This window comes from Micropterus dolomieu, linkage group LG07, assembly GCF_021292245.1.
Source record: "Micropterus dolomieu isolate WLL.071019.BEF.003 ecotype Adirondacks linkage group LG07, ASM2129224v1, whole genome shotgun sequence".
Lineage (NCBI taxonomy): Eukaryota > Metazoa > Chordata > Actinopteri > Centrarchiformes > Centrarchidae > Micropterus > Micropterus dolomieu.
In genome coordinates this window covers 18188196-18205329 of record NC_060156.1, presented here as the reverse complement: position 1 = coordinate 18205329, position 17134 = coordinate 18188196, and the positions used below count along the sequence as shown (strand labels likewise).

Here is a 17134-nt window from a genome sequence, read left to right as displayed (position 1 = left end):
CACCGAAATGCTATTCCCACATGCATGTTTGTAAAGTCTGAGTTTTAGCACACATGCCTCATGTTCACCCACACACACTTACACACACACACCCACACTTCATTTTCTTTGCCAGTCCTCTCTCTGGGGAGATATTCCTTCCCGTCAACTCTTATTCCTTTCCCCCCCACCTACCCCACAGGATGGTGACTCCTTATTCCCAGCATCAGTTTCTCTATGTGAGGCCTCCGGTTGAATGTGGTATTTCCCCTCTCCCTAAGGACAGAGAATGACGTGGTTGCTTGAACATAAACTGTTGTGTGCCTGGAGTAAAAATTAGCATTGTGAAATATATATTTTAGATATTCTTTTGCTGCAGTACACTGTATTTTAAAGAGAACTAATTTAGTTTTTACTCCACTATATTTGTCTCAAGACTGCAGTTACTTTACAGAACACATGCAAAACATAAAATAAGCTCATAAGGCTTTACATTTGCACCAACTAACCATGGTTGGAGGCGGTTAGATGAGATGTGGGCCCCACTCCCTCACTTGTTGCCTTTAAGAACTCATCAAGTACCATCATTTACCTACCAGTACTCCTATACTTGAATACAACATGCCCCAGGATTACTGTGTGTCAGTTCCGTTCTGGTAATTTTATTAAATGCAGATGTATTAAGAAATATGCATAATGTAAGCTTCATTGAAAGCTTCATTTTGACACATGGCCCCTCTTTAGGACTGCAGCAGTCACATTAAGTCCCTTATTATTTCAGCCTATATTGCGCTTCAGTACTACATTTCACTAAACATTTACAAATGATCAAATTACTACAAACAAATTGTCACACAGAAAGGGTCTGAGGTCCAGCGCAGTGCCTGATTTGCTTGTAGTGCAGCCTTGGACCCAACCATCAACCCAGTCAAGTTAAAGCTGCCCTGTTGAGTTTTTGACCATAAAGTTGGAGCTAAAAATCCTTTTTACCCATTAGAAGAAGTCAAGATTGGGAAGATTACACTGATGATGGATTAAAAAACGACAGAGGCATTTGAAGAGCAGTTTTCCTACATGAAAAAAACAACAACACAGAGTGATGCTGTTGTTTTGTGTATTCACAGTTGCGTGACTCTCATGTTTGAGTCAGATGTAATGATTGAAAATAGCGCTATAAAGCAATGTTTTGATGAGTGGGTTCCCGTTTTGTTTGCACACCACTGTGGATGCGAAGCACACGATATACATTCCTGCCAACGGTTTCACACTATTCCACTGATTGTGGGTGATGATAATGTGCCAAGAAAAGTAGCACTGGGCCAGTAAATTGCAGGGACAAAGAAGACTAAAGGCTAGCAAACAACAAATCAAAATCAAATTTTTCAAAAGCATAAGCCTTGCAGAGTTTTTTATATAATGCATGCAACAGATTTGTTAGACCTCTGTAATACACACAATACCTTTTGGTGAGAAACACTGAATGTTAACAAAACTTTGTTTATAAGAAAACTCCACGGGGTACCTTTAATTAATACACTGAAAGGAACATTGTACTACTAAGACTTCTTTAAGTTTATCCATGTAGTGCAAAAGCATTTTTTATTAGGTGCAGATTACATTGAACATTGGCATTTTCTAAAAAAAATAACTAATTAGTCATTTTGCAGAAAAATTAAAAGTTATCAAATGTGATCATTTGATGCTATTTTTTCTGTTTTACATTAATATTTTATATTTTGGGTTTGGATTGTTGGTTGGGCAAAACAAGCATTATGAAGAAGTCATCTTGGCCTCAGAGAAATTAAAGCAGACATTTCTTTCTTTTTTGAGACAGTTTAATAACTAGATAATTGGTTTATTCATAAAAAACATTATCCACAGATGTTTCTTATAGAGTTAGTTGCAGCCCAACATGGAGCACTGATATGTTGGTCCTGATAAAAATGTGAACTTCCAACCTGTGGGGGGAGGGCTGTCTGTCCCAGAGACTTTCATCTACCCATCATCCCTGCCTGTCTCCGCTCTCCCCTTTCTTTCCCTCTCTTTACTCTGTCCCGCCGAGTAGATGTCCCACAATACACCATCCCCAACCCTAATTATTGTTTACTAGAATCAATCTCTCTCTCCCTGTCCCTCTCTCCATCTCTCTTTCTCCCTCCCTCTCTCTCAGTGTACCAGGGACCAGAGATGATGTGGTAATTACATCTGCCGACTGCTGGTCTGCCGCAGACGGCTCCGCAAGTCTCTCTGCTCAGAGAGAAATTAGAGACTGCTCAGCACATGTCCAAGGCTGTAATTAGAATAAGTACTCTGTGTATGAAATGTGTTTATTTGTTTATTTATGAGACCCCAGAATGCCAGGCCGCTTCTTTGTGCTTCCACTCTCTAAGACTGGGTCATGGATGTGCACCAGAACCCCTGTTGGAGAGAATGTAACTGTAGTGGTAGCTCTTCTTTTAAGCACCAGTGTATTTATTGGCGTAGCATGTGTGCCAGTTTGATATTGTTTTGGTGGGATTAGCATTTTTTTTTAAAGCTTCAAATAGTGTTGGTGGTATCAGCTGTTGTGCTGGTAAAATTTGTGATTTCAGAGGCTATAACAATAAAATTGTCTTCACTCCACTGTAAGAAAATGTGGGGCATAAGTGGATTCTGTTCCCATCACACTAACAAGAACAGAGGAAGAGGGTAGACATAAACATGCAGCTCAAAATGTATTACTTTTTTCCAAATATGGTCCTTTTTTCCTTTGTCTTGTTTTCAGAACATCTCACACACTGAACAGAAACACATCTGCCATCTACACTTTCAGTACCTCTATAGTAGCGGCTTCCTCTAGCTACCAGTCCACTGAATCTCTTGGGCAGAGTGAAGACTCCTTCGCCTTCTTCTTCTTCTTCTTCATGATAGCAGCACGTTTCCCATTTCACTTTGAAGGGATCCAGTTTCATCCACAAAATAGTCTAGGGGACCCAGAGCTGCCGAGGGGTGCTTTCTCCACTCCCAGATTTATGAGCTGCGCAATGAGACAGTTGTCAACTCGAGCCATTAAAAGATTATCTGGATCTTTCACAGGCATACTGGGATAATTTGGGAGCTAAGTCATTATGCTCATTCCATATAAATCTACAAGGTGGAGGGTGACACACTGGGAAAAGAACAGCCCATTACACAGTGCATTCGTGTGCATGCATGTCTATGCTGCAGTATATGTGCTGTGACATGTCTGTGGTTGTTTCATATTTCCTCTTAAGACATATACATTCTCCAGTATTTAGAGAAAGTCTCAGCTTTTGAGGATCTCTTATGAAGGAAGCTGACTGATTTAACCATGATGTTTGGAGTGTTTATAAGCAGATTTCATCATTTTCATTTTGTTTTTTAGCCCTCTCACTCACCATAATCTGAGAATCATTACTAGAACAGAAAAGCAGATGCTGGATGAGAGGACAGACAGGAAGGAAAACACAAAGGTGTTCGTGTTGAGGGAGGCAGAGTGACAGGTACCGGATGGCTGAGAGCCCGGCACGTAGCCTTTAACTTACCTCAGAAGATGGATTGATCCATGCTGCTTCATAGAATAACTAGTCAGTGTTTTAGTGAAATTGTTCCCATGATGGATCTACGCTTTTATGTCAGAACTGTCATTTTCCCACTAAACTAAAATGACTCTTCAGGATTTCATGTGCTCTGAAGGCCTCACATTAGAGTGGTGCTGAATTTTCTGACCAAATGCACATGTTCAATAAACACGTTGGCATTTTAAACCCAATCATTAAGTAATCCGTGAAATGGTTTATGTCAGCAAATATTTATATAGAGACATGAATGGATAGACAATATACCAGACCACTGACTTAATTATTTGTGACCAGAAAGAGCAAAATGTTATTAAACTTTTAATCTGGTTTTGGCAAATTTCCATGCTATAGGTAGTGACAATGCTTGCCAACACCATTATCTCAGAGTGTGAACAAGAACTTAAATTGTTTCCAATAAACCCCTCTAAACAGGACAATAGCTCAACCAGATGCTTTCATCTCAATAGTAAAATTGGTAATTACCCTCCAGACTGGACCCCAGTCTCACAGTCTACATTTTGTCCTTGGCTTATCAGGGATAAGGGTCTTGGCATGAACTGGCCAAGTGTAATGTACTTACACTTGGCCAGACCGCAAATCTGGTGGTGTGATGTCATCACTATGAGACACTTGTGTGATATCATAATCATGAGGTAATGGCGGGAGGGGGTGTGTAAGTTTATGACTTTGGCACACACTCAGTTTACCGTCAGCCGACTGCAACAGGGTACTAATGAGAATGGATGGTCTGCCTCAAGCCGTCCATGTGTGCCTGTGTGAGAGAGCACACGTGTTCATACTATGATAAATTGAAGGTTATTGGCTGAATGCAAATGACCTAGGCACACGCCAGAGGAGGACACACAAGGAAAGCATGTGAAGCAGAGGTCAGCAGGTTTTACATGAATCAGATTCAGACAATGTCTCATGTAGCAAAGATACAGACAAAACCACTCAGATGAGTATCTTTGTGAACTCAGTCGGTCAGAATGACCAAAGATTTCCATATGTACTCTTTGTGGTGTGAGCAATCACCACGATCTCACAGATAATCCATTGCCAAAATCCCTCTGTAAAGTTTGTGCCAGAGATTTACTGTATTTGCTGTCCTGGCTGCTAGTTAGTTTGGTAATAAAGCAGTCAAAGCTTCTTCTACTGTTGGATGCGTTGCTCATTCTGAATAAGACAAAGCAGATAAAATAAAATATGAATATAAACTGTTAGTATAAGCATCTTGTTTGTCATACAATATGTTTGCACTCCATTTAAACAACTTTGTCCTTCTGTTTCTAATAGTGTGGTTTGTTATTTGTCTTCAACTATCTATCTTCAACCCTCCTGTGACCAGGAGTAGGGGATTTAACCATCTGTGTTGAACAGGGTTTGACCCATAAAATACAAAAAGGAGTAGCAGCAACTACAACTGCTTTTATTAAATGTTTCAAAGTATAGTAAAGAATAAAATATTACAATTGATAATGAAGAACTCTGTTAACAGCTGGTGGGTTTCTATGTAAAATACAGTGTATAACTAAACTAGGAGCTACTGGCCAGGGTGAGGGTTGCAGTACACCCAGAAGGGGGAAATTTAGGGGAAGACCCACTCAAAGCCAATGCAAAGAATGATATTACACACACCACACACACCATGATGATAGGAGTGATCTAGTCGCCGTACTGTGCCCCAGCTTGTGCAGATCCCACTGGATTAAGCGCTGGCCTATTGCAAAGAGAGAAGACACACATCAGGGTTTGGCAGATTGTAAGTATACACACACCACCAAATCTTATAAAGAACCAAGAAGAAGCCTCTTTAAACCCAACCTTGGCCTAGGCAAAACAGCAGTCAGCAGTGCAAGAAAAGAACAGAGGAAAAACTGTGAAATCACTCTGACAAGAGCCACCAAGTTATCTTACCAAGTGTGTTCAACCGGCTCAACGCAGGGCAGGAACAGTCATTCATCTCTGCATAAAGAAACAGATGACTGAAGCAGAAACCATAACGTAATATATATATCCAACTTTGTCATCAGTCACAAACAACCCTAGGAATGTGCTGGCAGTGAAAGGGAAGACCTAGCCCACAACATTAAAACAAGTCGGTCAAAGAAACATAGAGGGTATCTCCAGCACATTTTTAAAAAGTAGCTCAAACGAATACCTCAAATTAACTCTTACCATGTGCCCAAGGGATGAGGAACAGTATCTTTTCCAGCCCAACAATGACCCTGGTATATATTATATGTATAAGGGAGCGTAAATGAGCTACACCTGGTTCTTATTGGTGCCTTATCAGGTTTGAGGTGGTCTGATATTTAAGGTGGACCAAGTTTTTCATTATCGGAAATGAGGGTCTAAGCATAGAGACTGTCTTTTACGTTACAGACTGTAAAGCCTATTGAGAAAAAATTGTGATTTGGGGATTTGGAACAAATCTCACGGAAAAAAGTTGTCAAGCAAATTACATGTTAAAAAAAATTAATGTTGTTGGAAACCAAGGTAACGTAAGTTTTCTTAGGAAAAATTCTTGCTTGACTTGGCTTCTTTATCAGGAAGTCAAAGTGTTGGGTCAGCCAATACACAAAGCCATTTTCATTCATGACTCGAAGGATTGATATTTTTTTAATTCCATATAAAAAGCAATAATGAGTCCATTTTTGTAATGAGAAATATATTGTGGTAACATATTGGTCCGCTTTCATAAATTTTCAAAGTAACAGGAAGATGCACTGAATTCCAATTCCTTTCCATATCTATTAGTAACATTCCTTGTGAAAAGGACTCTACCATGAAAATGAAGCACTATTGTGCACTGTAGAAGCCATAGCTGAAACGGCTGTGCATTTATTTCCTAATGCACAATTGTGACATTAAAAACTGAATAAAAGTATTAATTTGGGTGGGCATCATTTTGTGCTTTTTGCACTCTAACTTTGGTTGCAGTCCAACAGCTCTCTCTTCTTTTGTCTTTGGTTGAGTGAGCGATTTTGTCTTCTACTTCACATATATAGGTGACAAATGATCTTAGTTCAGAACCATTTAATGTGAAAATTAGTGCACATATGGAGAAAAATTTACTGTGCACAAGCAGTAGGCTATATGGAACACAAAAGATTGCACAGAGCACATCATAAATTCTCACATTAATACAATATTAAAGATAGAATCAATAATGATATGTAAGTATCAAAACCAGACCCTGTTTAATTAGTACCTCATTGACTTTTACAGAAACTAAATCCTGTGTTTTTGAAGGCAAATTAGATTATTAAATTGGTAACAAATTTTAAAACCGTTAGTTTTGACTACCTAATTGGCTGCTTAGTTTGACATTGCTCAATCTGCAACGGTGACCTGCTGTTTCATTGTCAATTACAGTGAGTTAGAAGTGAAAGCGTGACCTCACCCAAACGATCACATGTGCCAAAGTCACCCTGCAGAAATGACATCATGGATAATGATGTCATCCCAGGATTCCAGACCCTCTCCCATTCCCGCTTAAATGCTTTTAGGCTTGGCTGCACACACACACACGCTAAAGCTTGTGCATGTTTACGCGCTTGTGCTCACACAGACACAGATACACACACACACATAAAATCCCACTCAAGGAGCCTCACTGAGTCGTGATATAAACAAGACAAGCACACAACAGATGCGATAAGGATGTAATTTGGCCTCAGAACAAATAAAGCAAGAACTAGAAATGCCTAATAATAAGCTTGTAAAACTTCAGGTTTCTGAGAGAAGCCAGGCTTCAGCTTCTCATTGTCTGTCATGCCAGGAAAAATGTTACTTTAAATCAGACTCTAAATGTGATCCTATTGAGCCTACTTTAAAACGCCCCAAAATAGTATTATAAGCCCCTGTGTTAATTTTCTGTGCATGTACAACATTCCTCTCACAATGTAAAAATAAAACAACTGGCAGTAAAACAGGACCTTCCGTCTGAGTGTGAACAGAGCCATGTGTGTCTTCTATGAGCAGGCGTTATGTGTGCCTCTGGTGTCTTAATATTAAAATGACTATATTATCTGGATTTATGTTGAACTTCTACATTGCTCAGACGACAATTTGTTGAAATTGTTATGCTTCTGTGCATTCATTTAGATAGGCTGAACTAAAATGTTGTGCAGCAGCAGTGGATTGCAATTAATCTAACTTGCTTCTCTCTCTCTGTCTCTCTCTCTCTCTCTTTCTCGCTCTCGCTCTCTCTCTCTCTCTCTCTCTCTCACTCTCTCTCAAACCCTTACACAGACTCCCCCACGGGCTCTGTGCCCAGTGCCTGACCTTAGTAAATACGTGGCTAATTTGAAGCATGTGGCGGCAAATTGGAAACACTGAGCTTTTAAAACTGTGGACTTTTCTTTTGCACATGCTAATTCCTCCCAGGAGATCCCATCAGATGAAATGACCCAAAACATGTCAATGTTAGGGCGACATTTGGGCCCACTGGGTGGAAGGGGGTATTTGAAGGGTGGACAAAGAGCGTCTGAAGGGCAGAGGAGTGAGTTAAAGAGGGTGTGTTTAAAAGGGGGGACTTCATTTAAGTCATCCCTTAATAAAACACCACTGTGGCTCTCCTCCCTCTTTTACTATCTCCCTCTTTATCTGTCACCTACTCACACACACTGAAACACACTCCCACACACACACCTCCCACGCACTGGTGGAAATTCTTAGTTCTCTACGTCCTCTTCAAGAGAGAGCTGCATGTAGGACAACAGGTGCACACAAGGCAGGAGTGCACATGCACTTCTGCATGTGTGTGTGTGTGTGTGTGTGTGTGTGTGTGTGTGTGTGTGTGTGCGCGTGCACTACAAGTCTTTATTTTGAGAAGTGCAGAGAAACAGAGAGAGGGTGTGAGCTTTTGGCTGGGGTCCACATCTCACTCTGGGTTGACTCTGTCCCCAGCCCCCTCAACACTGCAAAAAATGTCCACCACACCTGGTCGTCAACTGAAGCTTTACAATCCTGTTTGACCTCCTGAGTCCTACTTGGCTTAAAATATTTCCTTTTATTTCTTACATATACAAATATAGGAGGAATGTTGACTTGCTCTACAATATTTATGAAAATAGGTCAGTCTGCATTGGATAGAGTTAAATTATGTCCACCTGTTTTCTGCATTTTTAGTGTCTCAAGAAGGACTGCCAACCCCAGTTGATGTCTGCACTGCAATTACAGTGTGTGCAAACACCACTAATTTTGATTGAGAGACAACACATCTTCTCAGTCACCTCATTTGTCTATGGGAACTGGACCATGTTATAACAAGACTAAGAGTCTGCACCCATGCTAGCAGCTCTGTCAGGCGAGCTAAATGAGCTTAATGTTAACATCACCCTGCATTAGTTAATTAGAAATTAACACAATGTGCAGCTGAGGTGGATGGGAATGTTACCCAACCAAAGTTTCTACACTTTAACATGATGTTCTAAAGCAAATTTTTTTGTCAGTCCATCTAAACGTTGTTGTTTACTTGTCAACCTCATTGTGGCACTAGAGCAAAAGTCAGGAGAACACCAAAGTCAGTAAGATATATGTCTTCTGGGTACAAAGGTTTATGGTAATCCATCAATTTGATGTTGAGATATTTCACAGGAAGAGTGAAAAGTTTGACCCGCTGGTGGCACTGGAGGAAAAGTCAGGGGACCAATAAAGTTTGTATTTTTAACCTCTGGGGATCATGAATGTCTGTACAAAATCACATGGCAATCAAGCAAATAGTTGCTGAGATATTTCAGCCTGGACCATATGTGGTGTTCTGACCGACTGATACTGCCATCCCAAGAGCAATGCCGCTGGCTATATATTTAACCTATAATGCTACAAAAATATTTTTAAACGTAAAAATTGTACACTTAAGCTCTTGAAGTGGAATATTTTAGCAGAAAATACCCTCCCTTTATGCTTGGCTCAAAGATGAGGGCTCCAGTTTTCCAACAATCTGGTGGATCTCTATCTGACTTCGTGTCCAAGATGAGCTTCCTTGTTTGTCTAAATTTAGCACAGGTCCCCTCCGGAGACTGGAGCAGGTGGAGGTGACGGGGGCCCTGGCCTGTACTCATGGGACAGACGGGTGAACACCATGACCAAAGCCCCGGACCTATAGTTATAGAAGTGATAATGATATCCCCACCTCAGAACACACGCCTCTAAAAATGAGTCTGTTATTGCTTCAAATTAATGGTTAAAAATCTTCGTCATACTATGTTACAAGCCCAGGCTGAAAACAACAGATTTCCCTGACAGACTCTAAAACCACTTATCAAAACTCTTCAGCAACGCCACATGAAAACCTCCAACCATGCCTCAATATTTTGAGACGTGCAACGTGTAATTTGAGACCAGCTTTTGTGGGCACACAGTCTCCAAAGCTCACCATTGTCCCTTCTATAAAGGAAGAAGAAAAAATAACTGCTGCAACTTTACCTTTCCACTATCATGACTCCAATATCTACTACTACACATGATGTCTATCCCCACCGTTTCTCATTTCAGAAACTTGCTGATCCCCATATTGCTGGCCAATTCACCAGGATGACATCATTGGCTCAGACCGTGCCAACTGTGCTCAATAAAGCCCAGGCGTGTTTCAGTGTGGGAGTGCCTCTGCTGCACTGAGACTCGTATGAAAGACACACGTGAGAAGATCTTTGTACTAAATTAGTCATGGCAAAAAATATGAGAGTATTGCTTGTCACTGCCATTCACCTTGTAATTGTAAAGAAAGTGAATCATTACAGCAACATCCTTTCCTACCTCAAGTAGATGTTAGTTTGCAAGGCTGAGCTCAGAAAGCTGAACTGCTGCACGGTGATGCCTTCTATTGCAAAACTGTCAGCTCTATTTTAAGCAATATAAAGTGTTAATTGGTAGGTTTTAGAGACGGTTGGTAGTTGGAGTCCTCCAAAGAACAATGACAGCATCAGTCGTTTAAGCAAGTGCCCCAAAATGACATAGGCCTACATTTATGTTCAAGTGACAAAGCACTGTAGCGGCCGTAGGAATTATGATGGATCATATCATAATTATTATGGTGGATGGATCAAGAAAATATCAGAATTAAAACACAGGAGACTGCTGTTTGTTTCCTGCTTTAAACTAGCAGTCCATGTTTCTTTTTTTGAAAGCGTGACCACGATGGTTCAAAAGCATTAGCCACATGTTTATCATTGTAACCATAATGACAAAAAGTCATTTTTGTACCTACACCAAACATTAACCATAGAGTTATCACATCACAACGCACATTTTATTTTTCAACAGTGAATTGTAACAATTTAGAAAGATACAGAGACAAATGATGTTGTAACTGTCAACAGTGGTGTGAGATCACAAAATGCTTCTATGTGTCAGGACTTTCACCAAGGAGACTGAGAAGTTAAGTTACATAACATAAGTTAAGTTACTAACTTTACTCACCTAACTAACATGCGTTCTTATGCACACAGCAATGTTGTTTTATTTTGAAAGACCAAGCAAACGTTGCATATTTCTTATTGCTCACTTGACCGCGGAGCCTTGCAAGTGCAAAACCGATGCTTAGCCTATGTAGAGCGTCATAGTTTGAAGTGCAGGGGCCATGACCAAGCCGCTATATTTGACGAATTTGAAGTGAGAACATGTTGGTCATTCTACACGACGTGGACAAGCAACGTATAATGTCGTTTTCTTTGGTGGACTCGTTGCGTTGTTTGTATTCCTGCCGAGACTTGAAGAAGGAGATTGATCTAACTTTTATGCCTGTAGTATAAATATGAAATTAGGCCTATGGACAGCAGCTGGTTAGCATAGCTAAGCATCAAGACTGGAAACAGTTGAAAACAGCTCGACTGGCTGTGTCCAGGGGGAACAAAATCAGCCTACCAGCACCTCTAAAGCTCACTAGTTAACACTTCACATCCGATTTGTTTAATCCATGCAAAAGGCCATTCGTAAAAATGAGATGTTAAGGTTATGTGTGGGACTATTTCTTGGCTGGGAGCAGTGACTCCAGTCTTTGAGCTAAGGTAAGCTAACCATCTGCTGCCTAAAGCCTCAGCGTGCAGGCATGATGAGTATCGACCTTTTCTTCTAACTCTCAGCAGGAACACAAGGAAGAATATTTCCCAAAATGTCAAAATGTTCCTTTAAACGTATTTGTTTGTCAGAATTCTGCACCAGACTGTGAAGTCCTACATATATCGGTGTTAACAGCAGAAAATAGCGCCAAACAGAATTAAGTGTCTGTGGCACTCCTCTGTGTAGGCTACTTAATGACAGTGTATGTCTGGGATTTGTGTTGTTATGGGACAGTAATGTTGTGTAATTAAACTGACATGCACCTAAGAGTCCATCCTCTCCCTGAGTCTTCACCACACCTCTACTCCTCTGTCTCTGCCCTCACATCACACCACTACTACTCTAAAGACTAGCTTGCCTCTTTCTTTGTGTAAGTGTTCTGTCTTCCTGGCAGTCCGCGTCTATCTCCCTCATTCTCCTTGCCCTGCTCTTTCCGAGTACTTGTGCTAGCACGGCAGTTTGGCCAATGGTCTTGGTATAGCACCTTCCCTCTGAGGAAAGAAACAGAGGGAGGGCTGCAGGAGGAGGAGTGTGTGTGTGGGGGGGGGGGCACACACACTCACACACATAGCACAAACACACATACACTGCATGGTGATGTCATCCACAATGACATCATCCCATGGAGGGGAGCCAAGGGACCTGATGGGTTAGCATCCTCCAGTGAGTTAAAGGGAGAGAGCAAGGAGACAGAGAGACAGACTAGTAAATAAAGAGAAGGAGAAAAAAAGAGGAATGGACAGGGTGAGAGAGACAATAACTGTGATCTTCTGAATTTTCATTCTTTGTTTTCTAAACGACTGCTTCTTGTTCTTTCAATCTTCACAGAGCCACGCATCTCTCTTGTAGGAATACTTCCTTCATCTCCATTTGCAGGTGTTACCATCCTGGGGGAAGTATGCATGAGTGCAGCTAAAGTGCAGCTAGAGTGCAAGTGAATCGATACCAGTGAGCTAATACAAACACACACATAAAGGCATCATACACACAACGATTATATCTGCCAGATATCACACGCACAGACGCATGTGTATCGCAGTAGTACACATACAGTATATGAACATATGCTATATACATAACAACATATTTGCACATGGACATGGGCTCACAAATAAACATACTCCCGCACACATTGGGTTCTTCGTAGGGACACCTGTGTCTCTGCATGTTTCCATTGTTGTCCACTTGGCTGTGCTGTGCTCCACACTGTGCTCCCAGCGTGTCTGCCATCTGAAACCAGACACCTATGGACCAGTATCCTGCTGGAGTGATACACCTCCTCCTTCTCTGGTGCCCCTGCCGATGCTGTGGACATTCCACTTGAGACACAGTGATGTGTGACATTACTATGTTTATTTGATAGCAAATTTATGATTATGCCCACTTTTCTTTGTAACAGGCCATATCTTTTAAACACTTTGATGAACTGCCAGCAACACCCAGTGTTTCATTTTAAGACAGTAGTATATTGATAGCTGAAATCTAGTGTTTCTAATACATAATGATTCAATCTTCCTTATCGCTCACTGCTGTCAGTGGCAAACTGACTCAACAGTATAAATAGAGAGGCATGTAGTGTGGGACAGAGAGGAGCAGGGATGAGAGATAGGAAGGGAATGAGGGAGAGCTTGTCGTGATGTGAGGGTGTGAGACCACACAATGGAGGAAAAATTTGGTCTGGGATAATCAAATAAAATAACCAGCAAAGATGAAGCTGTGAAATTCACTTTTTGCCCTTACCAGCATCTATTCTTGGCAGGGATATTACTCACGGCCAAGTATCAATAAACAACAGCATAAATGTGAGGCAAGAGCATGGGCTCCACAGATTTGATGGCCTTGTACTTTTTCAGCCTAATCAGGTTGCTCTTTTTAACTTAAAATGTTGGCTTTGTTGCAATAACTTGTGTTCAACATGAGAGATATACTTAGGACAGAGAAGAGGAAGCAGACAATTTTAGTGATTACTTCCTCTTTATGTCCCTTCACTTCGTGTTGTGTTTTGTTGGAATAAAAGCTTGAATGCTATGCCGTCCCTCAAAAATAAATTAAAAAATACAGCGCATGTCATGCAGACTCTCTGATGAACACAATAAGTTAATAATTCACAACCGCAGCCATGCATTTACACACATACTGTGCATAACGTATAAACAACACTCTGATCTCTAACACACATGTATAAGTATATTTTTGCTTGTGGGGTCAAAGTGTTCATCAAAATGTAAATGTTTACATAAATGAGGGTGAATTACACTACCATCCCACTCCACACACACTGCCTATTTTTGGTCTTATTGCGTGTACCTGTGCCCAGTCCAGTTACCATTCACTCTTTCCCCCCTTCCTTCTTTTCTCTGCAGTATTGGTATGGCAACATTGGCACAGGCACACTCCTACTCTCTTCCGATCTTAGTCATAGGCCTCACTCATGAGGCACCAGCTGAAGTCCTCCAACAGTTGATATCTTTGGTCACTTCCGTGTGTTTACTTTCCGCGCCTTTATCACTCTCGCACACACATGCAAATTGCGCCTGAGTCCAGCCCTTGAGCTGAGATTAAAGCAGAAACAGGATTCAATTTAATGTACAGTCTCCTCGTTTTATCCAGTTCTTCAGGTAGGTTAGGTCTGTATGCATCTGAGTAATGGTGAGCCTTTGTAGGTCAACAGAAAGAGAACATATACTGTTGTGATTAGCCATTGTATTCAGGTTTTCTGTGGAAAATATTTTTGTCTCAGGTTGCTAAGTTAACTGTTGATTCCCATTGTGCTGACAGACTGAGCTGGGTAGGACAAGGAACTTATCACAGGAACACTTGCTGTCCCTACAGAAACTGGCCCATACGCACTCTGTGAATGTGGGACACCTTTTGTGCATACAGTCATGTTGCATTGAGGGTCTATGTGTGTTTGCAACTTCCTGTCAGCTTGTGTCTGCTATCTACATCACATAACCACACACAAGATAACAAGCAAATGTTGACAACAGCAATTGACCCGTTCGCTTCTAGCCCAATAACGCAACATCTGTGCTTGGTTTAAATTCACTTCTGTGTTACAGTTATATATTTCTGACGCTTCCATCAACATCTGGAAAACTCAACTACATGACCTCTGTTTTAGCAGCTCTACGGGGGTTACATGTAAGTCTTTACTGATGGCTTTTAAGGCACAATGTGATACGGCCCTCAGTGACAACTTGAGGATTCTGTCAGAGCACTACTGGTTGTTCCAAGAAGGAGAGGAATAATAAGAGTGTCTAATAACTGTTTCAATGTACATATAGTCATGTGAGTGTTGTTTAGAGACAGGCTTGAAAAACTGCAAAGCCTAAAGAGGAATCTTTCAAATTGTTTCTCAAAGCACACTTTTACAGAAAAGTATCTTAACTATATTGTTTTATGGGCTGTTATATCTGTAACTATTTCTGACTGACTCCTTTTCTTTATTCTTACCTTTGGTTTACTAGTTGATTTTCTTTCATTACAGTGGTCTTTGTATACTTAATTTGTCCTTAATGCTAATTCAATCAACTTTGTCATACGACCTTTGCTTAAGCTTGACTGCTGTATATTACGGCAAATACTGTGTAATTGACTGAGGGCTTTTGCACACCGAATGTTAGCTGCGACAGAGGAAAAAGAAGGGAAGAGAATGGGGAGACCTTTGATCTTAGTCAGGCAATTTGCCATTAAAAAGCACAATTGGAGGGGTCCAGTGAAAGACTCAATGTGCTCTCAACCCACTCCCAACTAAATGACCAACGGTTTATTTAAGGGGACAAATAGGTCAAACAGTCTCTAATTATCCCTCAATCGAAAGGCAAGGATTTTCTTCTCCTGTTTTTTTTTCTCCTTTTCTTTCCTGTGTGTGTGAGAGAGCAGCATCGTTCCAACTCACCAACCAGCGGTCTCTGTTGACCTAGTTCTGCCCTGGACACAGGGTGCTTTAGAAGGGACAGGCCTCACCCACTGTCTCCTCTCTGGGCCCGTAGACACATAGTCCAGGACGTAAACGTAGTCCCTTCAGAGAAAACACATCCATAACCTCTCTGACACTTTATCCATCAGGTAAATTGAGTGAACATCATTGATCTTGGAAGTGGGCCCCAGCTGACAAGGATACCATTGACAGAGTGACAGTGATTATGTTTGCCTGCTGGTAGTGCATTTTCATTCTGTAACATGAGTGAAAAGTATGGTTGTCACATGAACAGTGTTCTACAGTTGTCCAAACCTTTGAGATCTAATTGTCAAGTTTAATTTTTAAGAGAATCACTCCAGATGCAGGGCAGGAGGTTTACTTTGATTGATGACTAAATTTGAACTGAGGCTAATATAACAAACTGATTATTTAAGAAAAACATTTTAACTCAGTTTTTCCCCCCAAACGTCTGCATAACTAATAACCTAAAAACCTCTTTATGGTCTGAAAAAAAGCTGCTGAGAGAAGCTGAGATGATTTGTATCAGTGTGTCATGTGCGCGATTACACAAACACCACACAAACAAACACACGAACACAGACAGAGGCTACTGAGTTTTTCGTTTTGAGTCATATAGATTCCTCCCACACAATATGACCTTTCAGTTGCTCCTTATATTATAAATATCTAATACTAAGTAAAACAAAATGTGTGATGTTTTTAACCATCGTGCTCTAGCGTAATTGAATGCGCTCCTCATATTTGCGGGTTGAAAATACATCAGATAATCGATTACAAAATCGAATCATGAACTTTTTTTTTTAGAATCTACTGCTTCAAAGCGCAGAAGGGGGAGATCTGGTTTCAGTTTTATTTATTTTTGGTCTATTTTCCTGTTCTTTGTAACAGACACTCCAGACTGTAGACCTAGATTATTTGGCGTTTCGGGATATGCAGGTTATATTCTTTAATCCATCTCTCAAATTCATATTTTCATGATCGGCTATTAACTCCTGACTGCAACTGTGTGACACGTTTACAGATTCATAGAAAGGAGAGGTCAGCCCTGCTGCATGTGCAACCCAGAGTTAAGCAAAAAGTATTGAAGGTGTCTTTCATGCGCATTTGTCTTTTATTTTCAAAAGGTCAGCCGTCAAGTGTTAACGCAGGCAGACACACAGAGCACAAGCCTACACAAACTTTCTTGAGCACCGTGTGACTTTGTTTGGAAGAACATGGATGGTGGACAGAAATTATAAAATCGCTCAACTATTTTGGCGCACGCAGTCTTGTTCTTCATCAACGACCTTTAAGGGGAACCGCAGCCCATCAGATTATTGTGCCTGTTTACTGTATCTTCTTTGCATTCTGACTGTGCATCAGCCCACACATTGGGCAAATATTCAAATACTGCTGCATAACTGTGAGCATGGCACTCCCAAAAACACACACACACGTAAGCGAGCAGGCGTCTGAACAATTCTTGTTACTTTTGTTCAGCTCTGTCAGCTGATCAAATATGCGCACAGAATACATGAGCCCAGAGGTATGTTATCAGTTATACCCAGTGAATATGAGTAAT

General features: G+C 40.9%; 1 long non-coding RNA gene across 1 annotated transcript; it reads right to left on the bottom strand.

Moving 5' to 3' along the window:
* Window positions 1-3995: 3995 nt before the first annotated feature.
* LOC123974009 lies at window positions 3996-15654 on the bottom strand. Its single transcript, XR_006825750.1, has 4 exons — window positions 15529-15654; window positions 5478-5525; window positions 5208-5280; window positions 3996-4736 (listed from the first exon to the last, which is right to left on the bottom strand). It is a non-coding gene; the product is annotated as an uncharacterized LOC123974009 (long non-coding RNA).
* Between the last annotated feature and the right edge of the window lie 1480 nt (window positions 15655-17134).